The 27,670-nt window shown below is 43.9% G+C and overlaps 1 long non-coding RNA gene across 1 annotated transcript; it reads right to left on the bottom strand.

The window, feature by feature from the left end:
* Positions 1 to 11: 11 nt before the first annotated feature.
* On the bottom strand, positions 12 to 21,521 carry LOC118786499. The gene is made up of 3 exons (XR_005005343.1): positions 21,409 to 21,521; positions 10,904 to 10,999; positions 12 to 265 (listed from the first exon to the last, which is right to left on the bottom strand). It is a non-coding gene; the product is annotated as an uncharacterized LOC118786499 (long non-coding RNA).
* Positions 21,522 to 27,670: the final 6,149 nt, after the last annotated feature.

Genomic DNA, 27,670 nt, shown 5'->3' with positions numbered 1-27,670 from the left:
TATTGCTGTGTATCTGTTATTTATTTATCACTCAGAGCAAGAAACACAAGCAATTACCACATTCGGCCTCCTGGCAGAGAGCACAACTTTGCCAGGCAAAGCACCAGATGATTTACTGCCATTTCAAGGTAGGGTTTTCTGAGAGGCCTGTTCAACTGCTCTCTTCTGACAGGTAGGTGGAACCCAGGGAGGCACCTCATTTTGCACACCAAAGCACTGCTCCAGTGGCCTCCCCCACAGAGCTCACTCCTCCTGTATCTTCAGCCTTAACGGGAGACAAAAATAGCACATCAGCTCACATTCGCCACTTTTAGGCCCATAAAAAGAGACACTGATGATTGAACAACAAATATTTATAAAAGCGTTCACGCTCTCTTCACCAAGTACGGGCTTGTTGACGTCAGAGAGAAGTGCACTAATGAACTGTTTATGTGGGTATTTTTACCTTGATTACGTGTAACTCAACGGCATTTAAGCTTTAAGTAAAGACACTTACATCCATTCACTTTATCCGTCCTTGTTATTGCTTGCATCTGTTGAAAACCAAATAGCAATGGGTGGCCAACTTTCATCATAAAACGAGAGTAAGGTTTGTAATTTCAACCAAACAACGACTATGAAAATGTGAAGTTATGATTTTGCACCCATTCTACCTAAATTTACGGCGGTGACATGAAACAGCTAGAAAAGAAAAGAATGTAGTTAAGCACAGATTTATTTACAGCCTATATGCCTTGTGTGTTGTCTGGCTTTGGGTGAAAATTTTCTCCATGTTTTCGCATGATGAACCCATTTGACTCTAATTGTTGGACTGGAAGGGTGCGATAAAGAATGATCTCCAAATTCAGATGGAATGCTAGGTCCCCTAAGAACCACACAGATGATTTAAAGCTGGAGTCATGGAGCGCTGATCTGTCTTAAAACTCTCTCTCTCTCTAAACCCACCCAGCAACTGCCCTCCCCCCCCTTCCCCTCCCCCCCCAAAAAAATTCAGTCCATGATAGAGCGTTCCGGCCCAGACCACTGTAGCAGACTGTTCTGTTCTGGCGGACCAAACCATGGAAGGGAAGCGCCATCCTGCAGCTGTTACTGAGGACCACGAGGTCTCCCAGCATAAATTTCACTGATATCACCTCCATCAGAGGCCCATAAAGCTGATTTATTATAAATACTGTTCTCGTGTGTTTACAGCGCACATTCTTGCGCTTGCACCATCTTTCAAAGTGAGCACTTGCAGGTGCTCAAGGTCTGTCTCAGTGGGGCAGAGCAGGGAAAGCTCGAAAAAAAGGAAAAAAGACAAAAAGCAGATAACAAATTAAGGCTAAGGGGCAAGAAAACATGGCAGCCATCACCCCAAAGGATTTATCTCATGCAGAGGTGATAAGGATAAGGATAATGCGCTAAGTGTTAGTTACTCTGGATTACCTGACATCCAAAAAATAAAAAAAGGGGAGGAGTGGATGACATAGATGACACAGCCATTTTCCCATTATCCATTACCCAATGGAACTTCTAAATCTGGCTTCCACACATGTTAAATGCAGGTATGGTGGCTTACAGTGGCATATTAAAGAGAAAAATTTTATCAATAGTTAAATTAAATTGTTTTTTTTTTTTTGTTTGACTTGGTTGCTAAATGATTCCTGCTATTTGTATTATCACCAGGCAGGTTTATCATGCTGCGATGTTATATCTGAAAAATTAAATCTTCTAGATCACAGTGTTCCAAACAATGCACACTGACTTTTACACTTTATCCAGACAGGAGAGTGTCTGGGAATCTTGCGGGATTTTTACAAAAGACAGCTGCTGGGTGTTTTGTCTGCAGGCGCATGATCTGCACTGGTATGATAGACTAATCTACGTGTTGTTATGGTGAAAATGAACCTTTTCACAACCAATGCTGCAGATCATAGGCAGAGCAGGCTACTGATGCAGTATGCATGCACACTTGCACATAAATACACACATCATCCCAGACTGTTTACCAGACTGCAAACCATAGCCTCCAGGTTTTCCACTTGTAATGTTTGTTGTGGTCAGGCTCAAGGTTTCCATATGAAATGTTTGCCATGTTCATGTGTAGGATTTTCTTGACTTAGATTTGTGCATTTTCATGTTCCATATAGAAGAGGTCCATTGAATCAGCCTTTCATTTAACAATTTTTTTGTTCCCAATTCTAATTGCCATCAGTGTCAGTATTTCATTTGCACTTTGTAATTGCAATTACTTTCATCAGAATTGTACACTTCACTATAACCAGCAATGTTATTTCAGTTAGTTCAATTTTTTTAATCATTATTGCACTATTTTTATAAATGATGCATTCTTTTTAATAAGCAGGATATATAGATTGCCATGGAAAAATGTCTGTCACTCAATAACACTCTGGAATAGAGAAAAGCAGCTTTCAAATACCAACTTTATCATTTTGTTTAAGTGCCCAAATCTAGTTAAATCGATGGTAAACTGATGAGTAATGATTAAATAGCATCAAGCAATTTCAGTTTTTTAACCACTTACCATAGAATTTCCCCTTTGAACAACCTAACATAGCAAGTCATTAAATTCAAACTGCATTTAAACTGATAGTAATTGTACCAGACTGCATTCCGGAATGACAAAGCATATAAATGCAGAAATTATGTAATGAAGGTAAAATAATTAAGCATGCACCAGTCTGTGTGATGCACAGATGTCTGAAGTTGTCACTGACATATCCTTTTACTGTTAGGTCTTGTTTTTCTAGAAAATTACACCAAGTGAGGAACAAGGAGGAAAAAAAAAATACACCTTGGCATAGCATTTTAAGTCTGAGGCAAACCGGCAATAATAAAACAGAAAGAGAAATGTGAGACATTCCAGAAATGTGAGGGAGCTGGTTGCTTTGAGGATACAGCGGGAGTCTGACCAAACCTTCCGCCTTAGACCAGCATAATAACAGGCTTGGTCAGGGTTTCTATGCTGGTCATCTGTGCAAGATTACTTATTGACCTCTGTACCTTACCCTTCCTTCCCAACCCCAACAGGACTGAGCATTTCCACTGACTTGACATACCACAGTGGCAGTGATCGCTGGCATGGAAAGAGGCGCACGCTATTGCCTCGACTATGAAAGGTCATTGCTCAGGCCAGAGAGAGAAGAGATCAGGACTGTACACTCGTTTATGCTGAGGAGAGGTGGTACGACGCAGGCTCTGAGGAGAGGCTCATGCTGCACTGGCATGCCATCCAAATATGGTGAATGAAAAGATTATTACGTTGTATTTCACACTCCCTCTCTCTCTCTGTCAGTACCAGGGAGGCTGCCACCCGCGGTGCCAGAGTCAGGCGGGTGGAACACCAGCGGACTGGACCTGTTAAATCACTGAACACCTGTTCCACTCCAAGACCGCTGCCAGGAGAAGGGCCCCTTGTGCCCCCCCAAACCCCCGCCCGCCCCAATCCGCTGCTCCCCCGCTCCTGCCTACACACAGACCTACGCAATGTGCCATGAAAACAGACACACACAGAGCCCCCCCCCCCCCCCCGACAATCAGACTTGTATACATACTCCACCGTGAACACACACAGAGAATGCCCCACCCCAATCCCTCCACTGTCTCTAAATCTGGCCTCTGTTTTCCACTGTGCATTTTTCATGCAGTGGAAATACTTACCCTTGATGAAATACACATTTATCTTAGTTTTTCTACAACCACAACTTTGAAAAACAAATAAATTGGAAACCTGTTTTCTTTTCAACTCAGACTCCATCAGGAGGTATGCTGGTAATCTCACATGTGTCCTGTCCCTGTTCTCTTTTAGTTACTTGACACATTGTTTTTATTATGCTAAAGGAAGCATCCATTCTTATTAAGACAAATGCACTGAGATTCAAAACCAAGCTGCACAGATTTTATTTCATATTTTAATTTACTTTCCTTAGACAGTACTGCATTGGGCCTACAATCCATGCTGTCATGTATAATTCTATAATATCCTGACTTCTTTCACCAGATGTTCAGAAGGCATTCACCATTTAAAATGTACTGGTATGATTTTTTTGAGTGAGGGCAGGTAGCAGAGAAAATAAATGGAGAATAAAATGGGAGGTTTGGTTTGAATTTTAGATGCAAAACTACTTAATTAGCAGTTAACAGACAGGTTTATGAATATAGACGTTGACTGTCTGCAGTGGAATCTGTCCTTCATAGAGGTATCTATTGAGCAAATTAATACACGCCATAATGAAATATTACAGTGTATAATACAATAAAAGTAACACAATGCCTACGGGCTTCAGATGTGAGAATCTGCAGGGAGACTCATGGGAGCAGGACTCTGTCATCATTGCTGTCCGCACAGCCTGAGAAAACCAATTAGCTAGTGTGTGAACAAGGCCTTGTTTATTGACTGAGGGGGACTTTATTAACCTGCGGAGTCCTGAATGGAAGACACCTGCTGTTTGCACTTAGAATAGCATTACAGCTACGCTGGGGGGACAGAAGGGTCCTTAGGTGCCCGCTAAAGTCTATTCTCCCTTTGTTTTGTACTCTCAATCCAGCAACAGTATGACTTTTACAGTAAGATACTGTCTTTGTTGTTACTGGATTGCTGACAAGTGAGGGCAAGGTCTGTCAGCTTAGAAAACTGAACAAACAACTCCACTGACGTCTTTTTCTCGCACATACAGAAAAGGTAACACTTCCCTCTGATTCACCCTGCCTCCTTATGCCAGTAACTGCAAGTTCCATGTTTTTCAGACATTCCCTGCAAAGGTGTACCTGTAATATCAAAAACCTTTGAATGGAAATTTTAAAAAATACACATCCTGTACACACATACACATACACACACACACACACACACACACACACACACACACACTCAAACCAGTGCAGGATTCAGGAGGTAGCCTTGTGAGTGACACTTCCTCTAAAGTGCCTGGTGTCGATAGCTAACTTTCAGCGGGACAGATAAAATATAACAGCCCTGCTTTTATCTGCCTCCTCGGAAGTAAAGACCCAAAATACCATCCACCAGATGGACAGTATAGAGGTGTGTGTGTGTGTTGTGTGTGTGTGCACAAGAGCGAGTGTATCTGTGCCTGTGTTTATTTATACTTGGACAGGAAATTAGATAGCTAGATGCTAAGAGGGGTCATTCTCCAAGCATTAAGAAATACACTTAACTTTAAGGATGTTCCTTTAGGTTAAACAACCAAACTTGTGTTTGTTTTGGTTTATTTGACATTTTAACAGACACTGAATATATATTTTTACAAATACTGTGTATTCATTGCCAGTCTCAACCTGTTCTGCCATATCTTGTGGAATATTATTTGTGATTATTTCAGAATTTCTTCCTTTAATATTTTCTGATACCACCAGACATTCCTGTAAGATAGTGTAGGGAAGAGGTTGGGGCACTGGATAATGGACTCAGATTTGATAGTCTGTATAGTTCTTCTGTGTCTGTATATAGTTTTCTCATGGAATTCATGCACCTACACAGCCTGCACCTATAACAATGAATGCATGAATGAAATCACTGTCCACTACACATATACGTATCAACTGCATGTGAATTAATATGGGTTTCCAGATATATGGACCCACACATGAACCCTGTTTTTTCAACCAAAATCCCTGCTGAATAGCCATAGTTTCCACAGTCTTTACAACTTTCATAGTTGTATAGTTGTCTACTTCATCATACATTGTCTTCATAGACTATATTCATTTTCAACATAATTAACCTAAAATAAACAGTACTACTTAAATCCCAATAACAGCCATTATGAGTTTGCTATGTGGTTACTACAATTATTGTTTCAATTTTGTGTATGCAAACTGCTGTCACACATTGGTGTAAATCTTGTAGCGTGTGAGGTGCTTACAAGTTATGATAATTAGGAGCACACACAAGCTGCAATTTCATTTCTGGCAAGTCAGAAAATTTCCAGCAGCGTGTCACCATGTGTCTGGTTTAATGATCCAAGGTTACTTTTAGCCAATGAAAAATGAGCATTCAACAACAGATTTGTTTTTTCTGTTTGAAGGATGCACGAATTGAGCATAAGACCACACTGATCAGATAACATACAATGCTCAGTGAAGAGGATGAACTGTCTAGGTGATTTAAAAACCAATGAATCCCCGCAAGTTTTCCAGAAAGATGTTTTCTATAAAGCTACGACAAGTGAGGACTTTCTGAACAACATGATATGTATTTGGCGGCAAAGTGCAGCTCGTAAATTGTTGCCATATCCTAAGGTGGTGACGCATACGATGACTACCTGATTCATGTGGTATGTCAGCCTGGATTCCTACATTTCCACACAAAGAATCTTTGTGCCAACTTTAGGTGTACAGCATAATAGATACAGTTATAGTAAACTCTCATACCATTTACAAAAGCTGTAACTCCGCATTAGTTCTACTATTCTGTTATTTGAAAGCGTATGTTTTAGCTATAACTCCAGTTATTCCAAAGAAAGAAATTGCCTCCAACTCACACAGTGTGACAGACTCATTTGCAGTGCACAAAAATGATACGCTGTTTCATGTTTAACTATTTGGTTGCTAGTTAGCTAAATAGCAACAAACAAAACTACTAATAACTCTGTTCCTATTATAGAATAGGCTTAGAATAACTGACTCTTTTGCACACAATCCTGTAATCACTTGGTTGACTTCTTAATTTTGTTTTGCAAAATATCTGCACTTACCTGGGGAGAAAAATGTTTTGTGATCACTTTTGGGACTTTTCATGGACAATAAGGGGTATTATCATGGTTGTGATCAAATTGGATAACTACCTGTTTCATCAAAGCAAACTGGCTCACTTCAGTGAACAGAAATTCTTCAGATACAGACAGTGTGCAAAGCCAGTCCAAAACTAGTCAATATTGTTGTGCAGGAGACATATATATGAACATGACCTTCAGCAACATAAATACGTTTACTTAGACTTACATGGTTTGGCCACAGGTTGTTTCCATCAGCCATGTCAGCTATGAAGCTGCTTGTAACAGACCAGATGCTACCTTTTAGCCCACTACCTAGTAGAAGTAGTAGTTGTAAGTTATTTATCACTGTAAAGTAGTGAAGTGAGTAGAAAATGTTTAGACATCTGACATTTTATTGTCGCCAACTACATGTCAGTATAATGTAAGAAAATGCAGTTTATTTAGATGAACCCCGGTCCACTAGGGCCCTCGACCCACAAGTCATTGTGGCTGAAAATTGGACAGGTGTGACTTAGGCCACATTAAAGAGCCCCTGGGCTGGGTAGAGTCACCTGTGCCAGAGATGTCTCCTGCTGAAGGCCTGACAGTAGAAACATCATTTAAAACCCCAGGCAGGATAATGCTGGTTCATCCTTGAACAAGGCACTCTGGTAGAACACAGCTTCTATAAATGGATAATATGTAAAATGTAGATAATGACCTGGAGATGGGCGCCTGTTACATAAATGACTAATGTGTTCTACAGAGCTCTCTTGCATCTCCTGGCTATCTAACTCTATTTCTACACTCATGGAATCATGGCATAGTCTCCTCAGTCCATTCAAGTAAAGGAACAGACAAGAGATCATGTGGCAGAGTTATAAAAATAGATATTATATGGCAGCCGCTGCTCTGCGCTGTATTTAAAAACTCCTCTGTGGTGCTTTTAAAGAGAAAACCCTTTGAGAATCAGCTCCACCGGGATTGGGGACAGGCAGCCAGCCAGATTCCATCGTAAACATATAATCATCCTACAACATGTATAATTATATCTGGGATGTGAAGGAGCAGCAGGCCATGAGCAGGGAACAAGGGAGGGATGTACAGTAGCAAAGGTGGGAGAGTGCTACACTTTTAATACTTCTTTTCTGGTTTATAATAGACATTATTACAGTTGATCAGGTAATGAAAGAAGAGGGGGTTGAATTAACAATCAATCTCAGTCTGACAATGGCTACACGGTCTGTTTTGAACAGTGGCCTCACTAGGCGAACGCACGGATGTACACACACCTTGCATGCACGCATATACCCACCCACACACAACCACACAAAAAACACTGGGTGGTTTAAGGGCTGAGATGGAGAGGTTGTGCTAGCCCTGTTCTTTAATCCACTGTCCCTCACAGAAAAATTCTCCTGTATGAACTTCTAGGAGCTTTTTCATGCGGTCTGCTAGCTAGCAGGGTTTGTGGTCACCTATGATTCCAATTGCACTCGCTGAAGAGAAATTGATTACAGCTCCAATTGGAAAACAAAATTACTTGCAGGATTTCTTATCTATAATTGAAATGAATTTTTATCCGTTGCAGGCCTCTGAGAAAGAAAACCAACCACAACCATAAATACCTGGTTTCCTTTGCGTCACCTGACTCAGTTTGAAACCGAGTAAACCCGTTGTTTCATGTGAAAGTTCCCCTCTAATTTTCTTTACTCGCGGGCCCCGGGGGGTGATGTCACACCCTTTGCAGATTTCATCTGTAACAGTTTGCCTTCTTCTCTTAAAAATGAAGTGTGAAACTGCCTTTTGATTGACAGTGTCATTCAAGGACTGTTGTAATGGCAAAAAAAAAAAGATCTTGCCTACCTCCGCTCTATCTCCCACTTACAAATGCCTGCATTCGTCACTAGTGTTGGGAGCCAGAGCCAGACATACTACAGGTACAAAGACCATGAGAGCGAAGGCAGGCAGCAGCTGGGGTCAGGAGAAGGAACGTTAATCACAGCAATCATGTCAACAACAAAGGCACAGCTTCACCAAAAGGCTCCATGTCCGTAATAAAGTCACTGAGGTATGAGAACTCCGGAGAGGTGTCAGAGGAAAAAGACGAAAACACAATGATTCCAATGAAACCTCATTGAAAACAATACAACAAAAGATTTGTCCCTTAAGTTTCTCCACATCCTTCAAGTTACTGCTTTAGTTTTTCACAATTGTAACTGCTGTTCAATCACACTGGATACATTAAATCAAGTCTCACATTTCAGCTTTTTTGTCATTCTATTCCGGTGGGCCATCTGATACTTAAAATAATGCAACTATTTGGCTTTAAAGACTGAATGCACTTATTAACCTATCCCAATGAAACATGACACTTCATGTTCGTTCTTCTTGTTTCTGTGATATAAAGCATCAGCAGAACAGTCTTGTTTCCCCCAGCGAATCTGAAAACAGACCCTTGGTGAAAACAAACAGGCAACTTTTCTTTTTTTTTTTGAAACAGGGAAAGACATAGCTGGGTCTCAGAGTTCATGTTATCAATGGCCTTCCAAAGGGAAAATGTGCTCTCCGCAGAGCAGTGAACTCCCCTCCCTCCCCATTTTCACCAGCTCAAACGTGTTGTTTCAAGACTTTCCCGGAGTGACCAGACCGCGACCCCACCCCGGGTCACATTACTGAGAGGCGGACATGTTTAGATTTTCCCTCCAAAAGAAAACATCATTAGGACTCAGAATAGTTTTCGCTTTTTCCCCCTGTCCACGTTTCAGCCCTCACCTCCTCCATAACCCCCCCCCCCCCCCACCACCACCACCACCACCACCCCCAACTCAACCCCCAAAACCTGACCCCCGATCCCCCCAACTCTTACTAAACACCCTCCCCCTTCAGTCCCCAGGCTCCTGGTGTACCTTTCTCCTTCTCTCTTGTTATTTGTTTTTCTGTTGTTGTCTGCCGCTGCGGTTGATGGCAGGCTAGCATCTCGATAAATCCTGGATGATGTTTGGGTTACTCCTAACTATCTGCAGTAGCATCTCTGCATCTTGAAAAATCTGAATTTGTAATGACCAATTCATAAAAGTCTGAATGATTGCTTTAACAGTGTCCACATACTTCAGCAATGTTTTTTACAGTAATTTATCATTCAGGCAACAACCAATGAAATATTGTAGGAAAATTTTCATTCTTCCATACACCTAACCCAACTGGTTGTCACAGACTGCCAGTACAATGGACTCTGAAAAGGGCTACCAAAGAAATCCAAAGCTCTCCATGCTACATAATATTTTAAGAGAGGGAGTAATGGAAAACTCATCCAAATAATTGAAAGTAGCTGCACAGTAAAATATCAGAAAAACTACTGGAGTCACAAACACAGCAGCAGACAAAGGGGGGCATGCTTGGTGTACTTATGGAGGTGCTGAATGATGACTATTTCATAAAGGATGCCAAATATCAGAAGAAACATAATTTAACAAAAATACATTTTTATCTGGGGAATGTGGAGATGTGCTCACCATCACAGCAGCTGTAAAGTGCAACAGATATCTTGATCTTGCTTACTGAATCACTCCCAAGCCTTGTCTCACAGATCACTGAAATTCAGCAGTCACATAAAAATGCAAAACACTTGTTACTATGATCAACACCATTTCTGAGCAGGTGGTCCTGAGCAAAATGATTTGCAATTAGAAAGGACCTCACAGTCTATAAATCTCTTTGGCTCTATTAAGCACATTTTCATTCCACTTGCACTTTCACACTGATTTATGAAATAGCCATACCACCTGCCTTAAATCACAGTGAAGCAGGTGGTATTTTGCTGTTGTCTTTTTGTTTTATGAATCTCCTTCGTGGCATGCAAGCGATGAAAAAGAAGTTGTTCCTCTGATAATACCTGTGGTCATAGCAACACAACAAAGCCTCAGCACCCTGTGTTTATGCATGGGAAAACACTAACGAGATGTGTGTGTGTGTCAGCCCTTATCATAGCAAAAAAAAAGTTATGATGAATCACCCTCACAACAGTTTGGTCTTACTTATATTCCATTCTCTTGGAGAGGCGCACAGAGACAGGGATACATCTCCCCTTTATATCTCCTCTCAAGCATTAAAAAGTATATCTTTAGACAATATGACATAAAGCAGCTGGTCAGCTGCAGTTTTCAACAAGCATGCCCAGATTGACATACCTATTAAAAATCAAGTAGACTGTGGTCACTTAATGTGCTGCAGGCCAAACGGCTCCCTCTGACTGGTCATGCAGCACAGCGGTTTCGGTGATTTTTCTGAAACAGAATGAATAATGAAGGAAGTTGATGAGCTGCAGTAACCCTTGGGCAGGAAGTGACATAAACTGAATGATGCTGAGCAGCAGTTGTTTTGAATCTGGTAGATTCTTTCGGAACAAGAAAAGGAGAAGGGAAAAAAGTAATTCAATTACGCTAATTGCCTACAGCAGCATTTTCAATTCTAAACAAGTTTCCTCCACCCCCCACCCCTGATGTAAACGATAAGTGGCCTATGACCTGTGGAGTAAACATCTGGTAAGGGATAGGCTTACCCCCGCGCTCATGGGGAGGATGGCATGACCGATAAACAGAGTTTCAGCCACACAGAGCGGGAGAGCAACAGTTTCAGAAATCTTCCTCATCTTTTTTTGCCACTGACTAAAATGGTGTGCACAGAGAATCAGTGTGAAACATACTTTTACGCACTCTAACTGTGCAGCACAGAGAATCTCCATAGAAAAGAGTAAGGCACAAGCTCCCTCTGGGTGTATAAGCGCACTTTAATGAACCTGATTGCTCATTATCCACGGCGACACACACAGTCTGAGGAATTTCAATTTAACATCTTACAAGGCTTACGCTGTTCCCATGCACAACAGCAGCATGTCACCATGGACTTGAACCCCCCACGCTTTGGTGGATTCCACAGAGCTGCGCTCGGAAAAACGCTCTCAGTGATGAACTCTACATGTGGAATGGGCCAATTAGCTGCCTGCTTTGCCCTCCCACACCCCAGCTGTGGGCTTCAGTACCCTGAAGAGCCTCCAACATCTGTCTGCGCACAATATGAAATGGAGGAAGAAATAAAGCAGAGGGCAGGGTGACCTGCGGAGCGGAGGAAGACCCAGGGTGAGGATCGCAGTTGGGCCCGGGCCTCGTAAAAGCCGCACAGCCGGGCAGGGCAGCGGAGGAAGAAGGCAATTAAGACATGCAAATCGCCAGCTCACTGGGCACCAGCTGACTTTTATCATGTCAGAGAGCAACTAAACATGGGAGTATTTCCAAAAAAAAAAGAAAAAGAAAAAGAAAAAGGGGAAGAAAGAGGGAGGGAGGTAGGGGGTGTGGGGGGCACAGTCAGCCAGACCACCGCTGAGAAAAGGGGCAGGCCATCAAGACAGACGACTTCCTACTCCAGTCTGATTATCCCCCAGAGGCCGAACAAGAACCCTATAAAACCCTCCTCATTAAGAAGACCCGTTTTATAGGATCTTAATGAGTCTAGGCCACAAAAAAAAAAACAAGAAAAAGAGGGGGAGAGAAAAGGGAGAGAGTGAGAGAGAGAAAGAAAGGTTATCTGTATCTTCTGCCTCCGGAGCCAGAGGTTGTTCCTCTGACTTTGTTACTACTTCCCTCCCACTAAATTTAACCAAGGTAAACACTGGCTTATTAAAATCTCCGCTGTGCCTCCATCCACACAGATGAGCAGCGGGGTCTAGGTCCTGTTTTTACATCCTGCCCCATTCCACTATAAAACAGGTGTTGCTATGCCAATGGAAGAAAAACATTCCATTATCAAAACTGAAGTCGTGGTCTATAGCAAAGTAATGTTAATAAGGAATGTCAGTTTAATACATAAAAAACACCTTTGTACCTGATATAAATACTCCTCGGTCAATGTGAGCGTGCCCAAAAGGAATATAAAAATAAAAGAGGATGTAAACATTCTTCTTTTTTCACACAGCAATAAGTTTCTATTCACAATAAATTTATCTGGTTCAGAGAAAGGAATAGTTCCAAAGTGTTTTGACTTGGTGTGCATGCAGTTGGAATAACATGCAACAATGCAGCTGTACCTCCGAAAGCAATGTTCACGGGGTGCTCTTCCCTCAGTCTCCTTCAAAACTCACGCCATGAAAACTGGATATTCAGTGACACTTGTGCTTCACATTGTGTGCTATAGCATCCTCTCCCTTTCTCTCTCTCTCTCTCTCTCTCTCTCTCTCTCACACACTCTCTGTCTCTCACTCTCTCTCTCTCTCTCTGGCTTCCAGATCCTGCTGTCTGGAGACAGATAACATCTCTTCTCGAGATGATTAAAAAGTCCTCTGAAAATATACATCCTCTGACAATATACCAAGGCTGCCTGCCTGTCTCTGAGGCTCTGATGCAGGCACAAATGTCATCCCACAGGAAGTAGCCAGCAGATGCGCAGATTAACTCTGTCCTCCCCTCACAGTGCTTAAGTGGCCATCCCTGCTCTAACACTGACCTATTTTTATTTGTTGGCTTAATCTTTTCAAAATAATTGTTATCAACCCAGTTTTTTCAAGTGTCTTTTTAAATGAGAGAAACACTAAGGCTAAAAAATGAGAATAAATCACATATTTCAGACTTAAAATATCCTCTTCAGGTCTTTGCTGTAAGTCCTAAACTCCAGTAAAACAGAACTGTATCAGTAAGAGAGGTAAAGGGGAATGCTCTCCATGACTTTTCACTGAGCATTTCTCCTGATTTTAGATTCATCTCTGTCTGTCTCTCCGCTGGTCCAGTGATTGAAACAAAGACCCATTTTGTTCTGCCAGCAGCAGAGAGTGGGACCGTATCAGCCCTCCTTTGTGTGCCAACCCTGCGGCTTTCAGTCTGAGATGGACGTGGGGCAGCTTTAACTCTGTCCATTTCACCTGCATATTTGGCTCCTTCGATAAAAGAGCGAGCCGGGGGGAGCTGACAACACAGTGATAAAGTGTGCCTTTTTAGATTTCGTAGACAAAACAACCCCCCGCCCTGCCACCAACATTGTGTAGGAAAGCATTGATTTTTGCATTTTAACATAAGGAAAGAGGCGGAGCAACAGCACAGAACCTGCAGACTTCTGGTTCTTCTCCTCAGTCCCCTAACCACCATGCCACAATCCCACACTAACGAAAAGGCAAGTATCACCTCACACAACGCTATCCTGAAACCTTTGAATAAAAGGTATTTTCACCGCATCAGTGAGCTGACGAAATAAAAGGCACTAAGCACGTCTGTGCTGGCTGCCCTGCACCTGAGAGCACGGAAAGCTGGTCCCATTTGTCCTCCATCCGCCCGTCCTGCAAGCGAAGGGTTATTGGCAGGGAGTGCGGTGGGCGGCTGGGGGGCAGCAGGGATGCTGCGCTAAGAATGCCAGGAATGTCCAGCCCTGTTTACAGCCTCGGTCAGTTCACACCTGCAGGTCAGGGGGCTATCACCGGCCCCCCTGCTCTACCCCTACCCCCTTCATTACAAGAGGGTCAAGCTCAGAGGTGACCTAATTAAAAGCTCATTACATCACAGACAATCTCCATTAGCATGCCAAGCCGGGCTGTTAATGCATTAGCGCCACTGAGGCCCAGCGCAAGCCTTGCATTCCAGCCACTGTGGCCCTCAGGTTCCCCTAGGCCCCCTCTCACCCACCCGCCCGCCCATCCATCGTAGGTCACCAGTTCCAGGCCACTCACCCCACTGATGAAAGGAAACTTCAGTACGTACAGACAATAAGCACACACACACATTTCTATGAGCAGTCCCTTTGTTCACTATAGATATATATTTAAATGTTCAAAGTATATTCTGAAGTATAAAGTTACATTTTAAACCAAGTACCCATAATCTCACTTCTTTGCCTCCAGCCCCCAGAATGCACTGTGAGGTTGGTCATGCTGTTACCACAAAGCTATCACACTGCTAAAATGGATATCAATTCAAATTCCAGGCATCAAGACATAAAACAGCTTAGTGTACAAAGAGTAGACTATATCCAAAGCTTAGCTAAGTGTTTGGAGTCTGTATTTATGAGTTTAAGTGATCAAGAACATTTTTTAAAGAAAGAGGCAACACAATTTGCAAATGTAATTCACTACAATCCACACATAGAAGGAGAGGTGCAGCAAAGTGTTATGGGCTTTGCATGAGGGTTAGATGGTCTAAAGAAGATTATTAAACCACAAAAGGATCTCAAGTCAGTCTGCCTTTTCAGTCACTGAAACAAATGACGTTTTCTTTCAACATGACCTACTACGAAAGTAAATTTGAGGAGAAGATACCCTTGAACATCATATCAAACTGAGACTCAACGGAACGTGGCTGTTGCGTCGCGACAGTGGTGCTGTACTACAGCTGGATAGCTGCGGGATCATTCCTCTCCCTTTTTTAAACAACAACACAGGCCGATGCAGCGGGTCTGAAACCCCCCAGTTTTTGGTCCTAATTTCAACCATCACAACTCAAGAATGCGCAGTGTGAAATGGAGCACTCTGGGCTATGATGCAGTGACGCAGATACTGTTAGCGCCAGTCGGTATTAAACAATTAAGCGTGTGACTGAACTGCATTCCTTCTGCCTCTAAACAGAGATGATTCCTTTTATCAGCTGTTATGTACACAAATTAGTGGAACACCAAGGAGCATCAATATTACAGTGCCCACTGGCAGCCATCCATGTGCCACTTCACAGAGAGCGAGAAACAGGGCAAAGAAGGTGCAGAACAGTGGGGCTTTAGAAGTTTGTTTCCATGTTTAAACTCAAGCATTTACTGTAAATGAACTGAATATGGAAGCAATCACGGGGTAATTTCATTTTGGCTGTGGCAACACTCAAATTGTTGCTGTCAATGAGGCTGAAATCATTTCACACCTGTGCATCTTTTGTCAAAGTAAGATTTGAGTGTCAGATATGTGTCAGGTGCTTTCAGGATCTCCAGGAGAAGTGCTAGAGTGCTTGGCTGCCGGATGAGAGTGGGGCTGGCTAAAACCATGTTTGTTCTTCTCTTCCTAACTACACCTGCTGAAGAGGGAGTTTAGATCCAAAATAAATTCTTCCCCCCTCAGAGAGCATTAGAGAAAGTTTAAAGTCATATTTCTTCATGCCATTCTTGGCAATCACAAAATTACTTTAAATACTTTACTGTGTTTTCTCTGGTCTGCTTTGAATTAAGAGAGACTTCCAACAGAAACAAAAAAGAAAAATCTTAAAGCTTTTAAAATCTGAACATATACATCTTCCAGCTGATTCTGCCTCCACTACTTCATAGTAAATATGTCCTCTGTCTTAAATCTGGGGAGTTTTTTTTCTCCTTAAAAGCAGGTCTGTGCAGCTGTTAGTCAGAGGCCTTTTCCTATGTGTTGAATGTGGCTCACTGGGGAATGAGAGATACAGAGCCCCTCTGCTGTTGCTTTGAACCCATTCCCCAGGTAAATCACAGAGCACAGAGGGCTGAAGCTTTGTAAGTGACTCTATTGTTTGGGGCAGACAGAGGAAAAAGGGGGCTGTCCTGAGAAGAAAAGCAAGGTAAAACAAAGGGGGGGAAAAATCTTTGTGGTTGCGAGAGGGCCGAGACGGATCAAAGTGCTCCGCGTCCATCCGCGGGCTTTGTCAATAGACAGTCCCCGCTTCATTACTCTGTCTCGGAAGGACTGCGCGGCCTGCTGGGATATTGAGCTACAGGAAATCGTCCCCGCAGGGACGTCTCTTTACCCACTAAACCCCCACCCTGCAACACCCCCACTGACAACAACTCAGGAGAAAGTGGAAGGGAAGAACCTCTGCCGATTGACCCAATCAACCGCAGTCCACCAAAAAAAGCCACGAGCTGTCTCCGAACACTTTGCAGACCTCACGAAAATTCACAAGAATCAATACACTAAGACAAGTCAGGAAAAACCTTCCAGCCTGCTTGTTTTTTTGGCAGCCTTTGAGACAATGTGCTTCCAGTACGCACATCCAAAGCTGCTTCTCCCCAGACCAAAAACATTCCTGCTTTGAGGATATTTGAAAATAGTACCTACTTTTACTAACTAGTGTTCACATGTCAGGGATAATTTCTTTGATTGGCTTCATTCTTGTTATCATGAAACTAGATGATACAAAACATGGAATTACCAATTATTACTACAAATTACTTTTGATTTGTTAATTTGCTGTGAATTAGAGTTAAAAATAGAAGCATTTAACCTTTTGTTTTGACATTGAATAACAAATACTACTAGAATAACATTATATGAACCACAGCAATGCAAAAACAGTTTGCATCTTACTAGATGATGATATCCTTTGTAGGCAATGTGAAAAGTGTCTTTATATATCACAAAACATTACTTTTCTTTGACATTAAATGTTTGTTTGAATTAACACTTCCTGATCAAACTACATATGTGCACCAGTTACACACATGTGCCTGAAGGCAGTATAAATTATGTTTAATACAGTGGACTGCTTTGATACCTTCCTGGGTTGTAATGAGTGGTTGTGAATCTAAATACTGTTTGGGGGAGAGAGCGCGTAAGGTGGAAATCTTGAAGGAGGAAGAGGAGAAGGAGGAGGAGGACCAGGAATAGGGTCTAAAGTATGTTGGGAAAGAAAGAACAAAAATTGTCCAGCTTTCATTAGTGTGGTGAGTGAAGACTCTGCTGAGGGCTGGATTCCCAAGACTCTCAGATAACAAGAGGCTTCCCACACAGGGCTTTCTGTTCCCCTAATAAAAACCAAAGAGAGAATGAGAGCTCGCAGCAGAGAAAGAGAGGGAGAGGGCTAGAGGGAAGGAGACGGTGGGTAAAGAGTGATAGATGCAGACAGAGAAATGGGAGAGGGACCCGCCCGGCCTGCTGTTATCTGCCCAACACTCGCCCATTGTGGAAGCCGTTGGTTTATTTTCCCTCAGCTCAATGAATGGCTGCGGACAAGGCAATTCTGATGGCTTCGATAAAGGCCCTTGTCCCTCTACCCTGAACTGACCAGGTTAACCATTCCCCTCTGGAAATATAACTGAAAGACATCAAAACCTCCCTCTAAATTGTTTAATATTTGGCATAAAAACTGATGTCTGCATAGTTGTATTAGCCATACTTGATAACAGCAACACTTTGATGTGTTTTCTGGAAGTTATACAGCTGTGTAAAGGTTACTAATTGAATGGAGGCTACAAACAGACTGGCTGTTGCTAGATGTTGTATGCAGATGAACGGTACACACAGGGCGTGTGGGCCTTGCGGGATGCCGCAATGGGGCTGCGAGGATGTCGCTTGAGACTGGGCGGACGTTTTCGGTCCTGGGCGGAGGCGCGATTCCACCCCGCTGTCTCACACACAGGGCGGGCAGGTGCGCTCCGTCGCCCGCGGGGCTCCGAGAGATCCATTTCCTCCACGCAAAGGCGAACTGTTTAACGGCACATAAAACAGGGGGCCTGGGATCCAGGGTTGCCTTATTACTTCCTCTTACTACCCCCACTGAGCACAGTGCACCGAGTCAAAGCCAGGCCTGCCTGCTGTAACCAGATCACAGTGCAAGGGACAGAGAGGGCAGGGTGCTAAAAAGAAAAGACATTTTGCGCAAGCTGGTTCTCATTTAGTTTCTATTACAGAGCACTCCACACACGCACTAGCAAATGTTCTTAATATAAGCTGCCTTTCTACCCACCTAAGATATGAATGGTTGCAGCAATGGACTGGACCCGAACACTAAGCAAAAGCATTCGCAACACCATGATAAACTGTGACCTTTTCCTGATGCTGCCTTGGGTCTAATGGCCGCCCCACATGCCCCTGTACAAGGTGTCTGAGTTTTAAATGGCTGTATTTTTATCTGTGCGCGTTGCCCAGCGTCCGGACGATGGGGAGAACTGGAGGCTGGCACGCAGCGCTGTCAGTACTCAAGTTCCTGATCGCTTTCAGGGCCCTTTGATGTGTGCTCCCCCACCCCTGGCCTCCCCCTCTCAGGAAATTGCATTCTGTCCGCTGCTACAGCAGATAAATGAGGCAGGAGAGGGGCTGCACACTGTCACCAGCCGACCTGGCCTGTCTCAGACCACAGCCTGCAGTGTGTGAGCCGCGTGTGCTTCCAGCCATCACCATCTGCCTCGCATACAGTACACACATACACACATACACACACACACATCAATACACAGTTATACACACACTCACGCACGCGCATTCACGCACACACACACATATGCACACACACACATATGCACACACACATACACACACACACAAATTTATACATACACATCCGCGCACACACACACATCCACATGTACTCAGACACACACACGCATGCACATATACCCACTCATACACACACGCACACATACACACACACACACTCATAAAACCACATACACTCATGCGCGCACACACGCACGTATGCACACCAGACACATGTGTGCATGCACCAGCAGTGTAATGCTAACAAAAACAACAACCTCACTCTTCCAGCCAAATCATATCACATTACACACTTCAGTGAGAACGAAAAGCTCAAATCAAAGTGACAGGTTGAGACTGACATGACTGCTTCGTAACCTTTCCTTTTTATTACTCTGTGGCCAGGAGATCGTTAACACTATCATGGGCATGAACTGCACCCATGAGCATTAACTGTGGTAGGAAAGTAAAAAAAAAAAGTAGTCTTTCCTGAAAAACAGCAACATGTGTGTGTGAGATCATGTGCAAGTGTGATACAATGGCCTCAGTGCACAACTATGTTTGATCAGCGGTACATGTAGCAGGGCTCGTTCCTGAGTAATGAGCTGCAGTCACAGTGACGTAACCCCTCTGGAGCAGTTCAGAATGATTACACCCTCTGAGTCGGAGACCTTGTCTTCTAGAGAGGCCGGCCTGTCACTCACTGAAGTGCACTCATGTGGCACATCTACCGCGTTTATTCGCAAGCACACTTTTTTATTCACTCCTCCAATGACTGCCTGATCATGAGAGCAACACTGACCACAACCCCAGACAATTTGCAATCTGATCAGACAGATGCACAGATCCATTCTTATTTATTTTTTTTACCTTTTTCTTTATTTCGCTTTGCCTTGGGAAATGAACCAGGAAGTCGTCATTTTTCTCTCAGCGCAGCGTGAGGGAAAGAGGACAGCTCGCAGAGAAACCTCCGGGGCCACCACTTCCAGGCTGCAGCGAAGCCCCCCTGACTGACAGGCCGTGACTGACAGGCCGTGAAGACCGGCAAAAACGGCTTCCATTTAGTTCAAGTATCACGCCGCGGCCTACCAGCTGCCCCCCTCCCAGAGGCCCCGCCCCTAAGATCCCTGGAGAAAACACACTTGAGCCGAAGTGTTTCAGAGCAGGAAGTGTCCTGGGGAGCGCAGGTTTCGTTTCGGGTCAATGTGTGCTGCTGGGATGTAGGGTGCGTTGGGGGATGGTTGCAGGAGGAGAGAGTGTAGGTGTGGAATTGGGGGGAAAGAGAGCGTGGGGGGGGGGGGGGGGGGGGGGGCTTTAGTCCTGAGAGGAAACATTAGCAAAGCGAGGAGGAAAAGCTGCCAAATTAACTTCTCACCCTTTCAATCACACCCCGGAGGATTCCTGCCCCTCTCGCTCCTGCCGATCTGGCTCGGCCTATGTCCCACGTCGACGGGAGACATCGCACCCTCGTACCAGCCCAGTCGCACCCCCCACCACCCCAAACATTACTCACAGAACAATACCACCAGAGCGCAAATCAGAAAACGACTCTGTACTTTGTGTTCACATCCTTTAGGACGCTTTAGCACTAGAAACAGTTGCAGATGCACCCAGCAAAAACATCTAAATTAAACTCATATTTTTACAGTCCATCTCCCACTAGAATGGCTGGTACTCACTGAGCCTGGTGACATACTGCAGCAGCACCATAAGCCGCTGAGTCTGAGTCTGTACCATATGTGAACCATGGAAAATAGAAAAATGTATAAATAAAGTTACTAAAAGATCAACTGAAAATAAAACAGATGGTCTGAAATGGTTGCTCAATTTTTTTTTAAATGGATTAAATATTGCACATACACTTTTGTTCAAGCCCAAACCAAACACAGAGCTGTGGGGTGGTGTGGTAATGCACTTCAAGCCCCAAGACATTCCTGCAAACTGCAAGGCTGGCATACCTGTATAATTTGTTTGTATTTGTGCCTTTTTGCTTTTTTCCCTCCTCTCTTCATGTACGAGATTAGGGGGTCTCAGGTTGCTTGCTTGAAAATAGATGATTAGAGTCATTCTCCAAGACAAATGTAACTTTTCTGGACGCTCTAAATCTGTTTAGGCACATTTAATAGTGTCAATTATTGTGGGGCCAGACAGGGGACTTGGGGTTTTCTTTAGTCAGGGCCCTTAATAACATTCACTGCAATGAGAAGCAGATGCTGACCCGCTTGGTCTCTTTGAAAAAAGACATTTGAGTAGCTCTGCTTCTAATTTATGAGTCCTTTCCACATCTGGAATTCTTTATAATTAAAACGTAAACCCCAAAGTTCTACTTCCACCTGTCAAATGTTGAGAAGATGAACACAGTAATGGGTTTCTCCAGTGCAGCAGAGAGCTGGGATTTGGGCTTGGTGCAGCCTGCAAGGGCTGGTGACTGTTTTCTCTTCACTGCAGGCTGCATTTAAGACCATCTATTACCAACAGAAATGTTTAGAAACGGCTAGATAAGCTCAGATTGGTCCCCTAGGTTACCTGTGCCGCGTCCTGTGTCTGATGGTGGACGCTGGGCAGTCAAATGTTTCAATTGGTAAGTTGTATTGAATGTTGTCTGTATTTTCTTCTTTAGAGGGGCCGGGCCATTGTCCGCTGCTGTGTTTTTCCATATGGGGGGGGGGGGGGGGGGATCTGTAAAACAGACACCCTACGAATTACCCCTAATTTTACATCATGCCCATCATCATACATACATACAGAGGAAGTGGCAGACACATTGCCGGAGTTTTTTGAAGAGGTAGGTGGGTCACACAGATTACTCATTTTTAATCTTATTTTCAATGAGCTTTTCTCCACAATGTCTCACAGAGCCCAATTTGAGACGGAAAACTAGACACAGCTCATTACCAACAGCACAGGGAAACCCAGATTTCAGCTTTAAAAGTTCCACTCTCAAAAATCCCGGAAACATCATACTTAAGCTTTACACGATTTACAAACTTCTTTTATTAGCTAATAATAAAAGAAAGAGATGGATTTGCCATGCCAGTGGATAATGTAATTGCTCATAATAGGTTGTTCCAACAGATCAATAAGGACCTACAGGAGTTAATAGTTCCGCCTGTGTGTGCGAACACTCTTAAATGCAGACCCTTCATTAAACCGAATTAAGATCTAGCACCCAGCAGATTAATTTTCTTTGTCTTTCTTTTCTTTTTTTTCCATGGGCGCAGGACAAAAGCAGCTGTGAAAGCGCTCTTGAGCTCCCCGAGGTTTAGAGAGCAGCTCGTGCAGTTAATCCCGCTGTGAGCACAGCCATGTGTACAGCATTCCTGCCATTTTCTCCGCTATTACCAGATCACCATAATTAAGTCTTCAGCATTACGGGCTGCCCGAGCTGGACGAGGGAGAGAGTGCTAATCTACTGCAGCTTCCTGTGGCTACTGAAGGGGGCCCTTCACCGGCTGATCCCGCCCCCACCACCCCCAAGTTGCTCCGCTCTGATGATGCACAGCGAGGCTATGCGGGCCTCAGAGAAACAGGTGACAACGGTCAAAAAAAAAAAAAAAACAGAGCCGAATCCCTGCACGATTATTTATGAGATTAGCGCATGCACTCATAGCCTGGGGTGACTCAGTGCAGGAGTGTCCTGTCCAGAATTTTCAACCATGTCAAGAGCCCAACCACTGCCACTTACCACTGCAGGTGAAAATGTGCTGCCTCGAAATTGTTACACCTCCAACCAGCTATTTCTATCAAGAGTGTGTGTGTGTGTGTGTGTGTGTGTGTGTGTGTGGGGGGGGGGGGCATGTTTAAAGGGAAGAGGCGCCCCAACTGTTGAGGTGGAGGGTGGAGGCGAAAGAGAGCGAGGGAGAGAGAGAGGGGGCCCTTTTTGTGGATCACTGGCAGATAATGGGCTCATTAGCCCAAACGGGGCTTAAAAGGCTCTCGCTCTCTAAACAAACAGAGCGGCGCTGAGGAGATGGACTTAAGGGCCAGACATGGAGAGGGAGATAATGAGGCTCAGAGTGCCGCCCCGTCTCGAAAACCCCCCTCCACCCCTCGACCCACCGCTTGTCCCCATCCGGCTCTCAGAGGCCTACCCAAAGGCAGCCTGTTTAAACCAAACCGCCCCGTATTCCCCCTTCGTTTCCCCTGACAATATTTAATTCATTCTGCGCAGATGCGCGTTGCTTCCACCCTGGCACCGCAGTTCTTAAAAGAAAAAAAAATGAATAATGTTGCCTGTCCAACAGAGAGAAGATCGCTTAATCAGATAATGGCCTGTTTTCCTCATTTCCTAATATGACAAGCTCAGCACCTGCCATTGCACTTCCAAAGCAACATGACCACGGGAGCGATTGGGAGACATTTATAACAACACAATAAAGGCAGGAGGCACTTGTTTAATTCAGCTATATTATAACCACCGCTTAACTCCATTCTTTCCAGAGACACCACAACTGTGTCACCATTTAGAGGAAACGGGAGAAAAATAACCTAAACTTTCCATTCAAGTCAGCAGCAAATATAAAAATGTGTTGTATGATTCATTGCCCTGTAAGATTTAAGTTGCCATGGAGATATGGAGTGATGGCATGATTAAGGGCTCTGAACTTGCAACTCTGAGTTTACGCCCCACAGGAAACAACTTATGCCGTATCATTGCTCCTTCCTTTCTTCCTGTAAAAACTCAACTGTTTCAAAGCGCTTAACTTATATTGTGTGACATACGCTTTGAGCAAAGTCCACCACAGTATCATACCAGCAGGTAATACAGTTTAAAGAATAACAGGCAAAGACTCCTTTATAATAAACTCATGGAAAGTTACCACAGGGTGCGGGCCATCCAACCATAGAAACAGCCCAGAGATTTATGATGAGAAGAACAGCGGAACAGTTGTTTCTCTGGGAAACAAAAATACCTTTTTTCTCTTTCTCATTACAGATTTTTTCCCTTTGTTTGCCTTTATTAATACCAATATATTATTCTGAAAGTGGGAGTATATTACCATAAATGTAGTGAAGGATAAAAAATGGAAGCATTGTAAAGGCTCAAGTGCTTTGTTCATCTCCAGCTGCTTCTCTGCTCATCACGCTGTGAGCTAACATGAAACACACTCACGCTACGGGCCTCGTTTCTGAGACATATGTCATCCATTATAAACGAGAGCCTCGGCCTCGCCAGGGTAGAGTCTGCACTCTCTGCTTCTCAGAGGGCCTCTCCTAAGACCTGGATCCTCGGGGAAGTGGGCAGTGTCAGGTAAAAGGGTCTCCCTGACATTTTCCGAACAACATTCCAAAGATTACTCTCCACTGGTGATTCCCCGTTTTAGTGTCTCACCAGTGCCCTGTATTTGGAGATTTCCCCTTAGCCCAGGAAATGCTGATCTCTAGTAATGTCTAATACTTAGAGTACAACCATTTCCCAGTTTGACCGACTGTTAAAAATTCTCCCTCCACCACTGACAGTAGGATTTCACAGACACCAGTCATATCACAGCCACTCCTGTAATGGTTCCCAGCCAGATTATGAGGGGCACCGAGTGTGGCTTTCACTCTGCCATTTGAGAGAGACCTATCCTCCCTGATAAAAGCGGAGGTCTTCAGCACACCCAGAGGGTATGCAGGGGGCATGATAGCATCTCGGTCAGGGGCGTACAGATCTACATAAAGAAACAATCAGCCTGCAAGCTGCCCACACAATGTCCCTGAATGGGTCCCCTATGGCTGAGCGATTCACAGTGCTGGCTGTGTCATGAGCTCGGGACCACAGACAGAGTGAATTATCCCCATTACTGCCACTACTTTTCCATGTCTCCTCCACTCACATAGAGGCTTTATGCAACAAGCATCTCCTGCAGAGGTTAGAGCTTTGGAGTATGATCACAGGGGCTGTGAACTTGAGTAAGATCATTTTGTCATAACTTTAGGAAAGGTTGTGAACTACAGAGAAGCAATAGTTGATAAAGTCCATTTGACAGCAAAAAACAAAGAGAGCATGTAGTTTCAGACATTACATCCAAACCAATATAAATTTTGAGGAATCTGTTCTGTCGTTTGGAGCACAATTGCTAGCGATCACTGTGGCAGATCGCTATTCAATAGACACTGTGTTAAAGCATGGTTGCTTTCCCATTTCACAGTGATTTATATATTGGCTCCTCGAGCAATCAAAATACCCCATCCTACCAGATTGCGAGCCTGAATAACAATGATAACGATCACGTAATCTCCCTGTAGGTGTGGGTGAGGTTTGGTGAGACCCCATTAACTGCTGCTGCTCCCGGTGAAAAATAAGTAGTCCAGATGTTTCTCCCTGGTGACAAGGACACCAGACCAGCTCCAGAGAGGGGCATCAACTGTTCACACACAGGGCACGTGAATCAGAATATCCACCTCACCACAGCCTATTTTAACACTGTTTAGTACTTTTACATGAAAGTCACAACAATGCTTTCAGATATTTCATTGTTTATCAGATGAGAGTAACACGTTATATGGTAGTTTCATGCTATACTATTTCCTATTTCAAAGCACTGCCCTCCATTGATGTCTTTCAAAATGGAATTCTTAGAATCTAGTTAAATACTCTATGTGAGATTAAACTGATAGACTACTGATAGACTAATAGACGACTACTTCATCACCACTTCCATGTGATCTCCAATTATTTGTTTGCATTAACTCTACAGTATGGTAACTTTTTCCGACTGCGAAATATGTCGGTAACTGTCAATGGCATTGCTATGAGATAGACTAGTGATTTATATTTTGTGTATCATATTTTGTATTTGTCCTACATATGGGCCTCTGACAAGTAATAACAGCGAAAGTCACAAAAATATGTTAGGTTCAGGACTACATCTGCCTTATTACTTCTTAAGTCACACACCCCCATCCTGTGAACAGGAAGAGTCCCTCCTTAACGCACACATGCGTGCACACACACGCACACACCCACGCCGAGCTCAGGCTCCGGGGTGGAGGGACATCAGACGTGTCAATTGGGGGGGCGGGCTGAATCACAAAGCCCCGGCAGCCATAGAGATGGTCATTAGAGTCTGTGACAAGCAGCACTCTAACGGCATCAACAGCCCAATGGCTTACCTGGCACCTGGGGCCCAGACAGCCAGGGGGAAATGGAGCCATTGTGGTAGGGGGTGAGAGACAGTGACAGGGGGGATCTAAACTAAAGGCCGCTCCTGGGGGTCGGTGCCCCTCGCCCCTCACCCCACGTCTGCCCCGAGATTCTCATCTGTCCTGTGCTTTGTCTTTGTTTCAATTGCCCTTAGAGCTAAAACCCCAGTCTCTATCTCCACTGCACCAGAGACCAAATCTATATATGTAACATTATTTACTTATCCAGCACATCTTATATATCACCACTAGAGGAATTTGGAATAAGGGTAAAATGTGCAACAGTCCTCGCCCAAGACTGGAATCTAAATCCCTCTGTTAACAATCTTGTGCACTATGCACATTTCAGAGTTGCTGACCTATAGACCCAAACACCAAATCATCCTTTGCAACAAAGCGTGATCTGGTCCAAAATGTTCCATGCGTTTCTTCAGCCAGCATCAGTATCCCTGCATTTGTTAACAGAGGGAAGTTGCAGGCCTGTGTGTGAGTGCTCCATTTAGCGGTGTGACGATGTCCTCTTTGCGCCACGCCGCAATCGATGAGTGGGGTTTCCACTCCGTCTCCCTGCATCCCTGCCAGCACAGTAACGGCTACGCGGAGACATGAAGAACATTCCAAGGGCAGGCCCAATTACGGGCAGACTAGGGCAGTTCTCTTTGTTTAAGAACAAAGCCAGGAGGGACACAACTGTTCTTTAAAGGAGCTCCGCTGCTGCAGTTGAAACAATCTCAGCAGGAGGGGGAGGTGACCAGCTGGTTATAAATATCTATTTGGTCAGTTACTGGAAGGAAGATTTGCAGTTTGTTCATCATACAGTGATCCAGGTGGTGGGTCATTGCAAAACTCCAATGAGGGAAAAAAAGAATAAGAAAATTTAGGGGGGAGGCTGGCACAACCTGTTCTGAGTTTGACTTTGCCAGGAATGAGAGTTTTGATAAATTTTTATACAAAGACAATCCCACATCATCTCAAAATGCACTCTTTGCTCGTTCATACTGAGAAATAACATTTTTTCAAAGAACAGGCTGACACAGGTGCCTGTGTTAAAGTATGTGAGATTGCACAATGCTTGTTTCAGGTTTCTATCCTTCTCTCAATATTTGAACTGTTTTTTTAGGTTGAAGCACTTTCAGTTTTTTAATTGGATTATATCTCAACACACACTCCCCATATTAACTTGTCACATGTCCACTTCCAGTGATGTATCAACATGGTTGAATGGTAAAGAATCAATGTACCTACTGAACAAAGTCCACAGGCAGCTTTGATGCCAGGGACAAGAAGAAAGGAGCATTACCCCATGTCACTGGAGCTGAACAAAAAAAAAAAAAAACCTAATCTCTTATTTCCTTTTTGAAAACAACATTGCACTCAATGAGATATGAACATACTCGCAAGGCTATGAATGCGGATCTCTGCTGGAAGGAACTGGCGAAACTGGCCCAAAACTGCACTCAATGGAGAAAACGTGTGGATGGCCTGTGAGGGTTTAAGTGAAACAAAGTCTGAGTGTGGACAGGGGGACAGAGGCGACCACGTTCATCCTCTTTTAGAGTTAACTGTGCAATGTGAAAAGCAGCCCGGGTTGTTTGTTGCTGGTGGCCAGACGTTAGCGTGTTTGAATGCAGAGGGGTGGGACGTGTTTAGAGTTTGATTC

This window comes from Megalops cyprinoides, chromosome 12, assembly GCF_013368585.1.
Source record: "Megalops cyprinoides isolate fMegCyp1 chromosome 12, fMegCyp1.pri, whole genome shotgun sequence".
Classification (NCBI taxonomy): domain Eukaryota; kingdom Metazoa; phylum Chordata; class Actinopteri; order Elopiformes; family Megalopidae; genus Megalops; species Megalops cyprinoides.
This window is presented reverse-complemented; position numbering and strand designations above follow the sequence as displayed.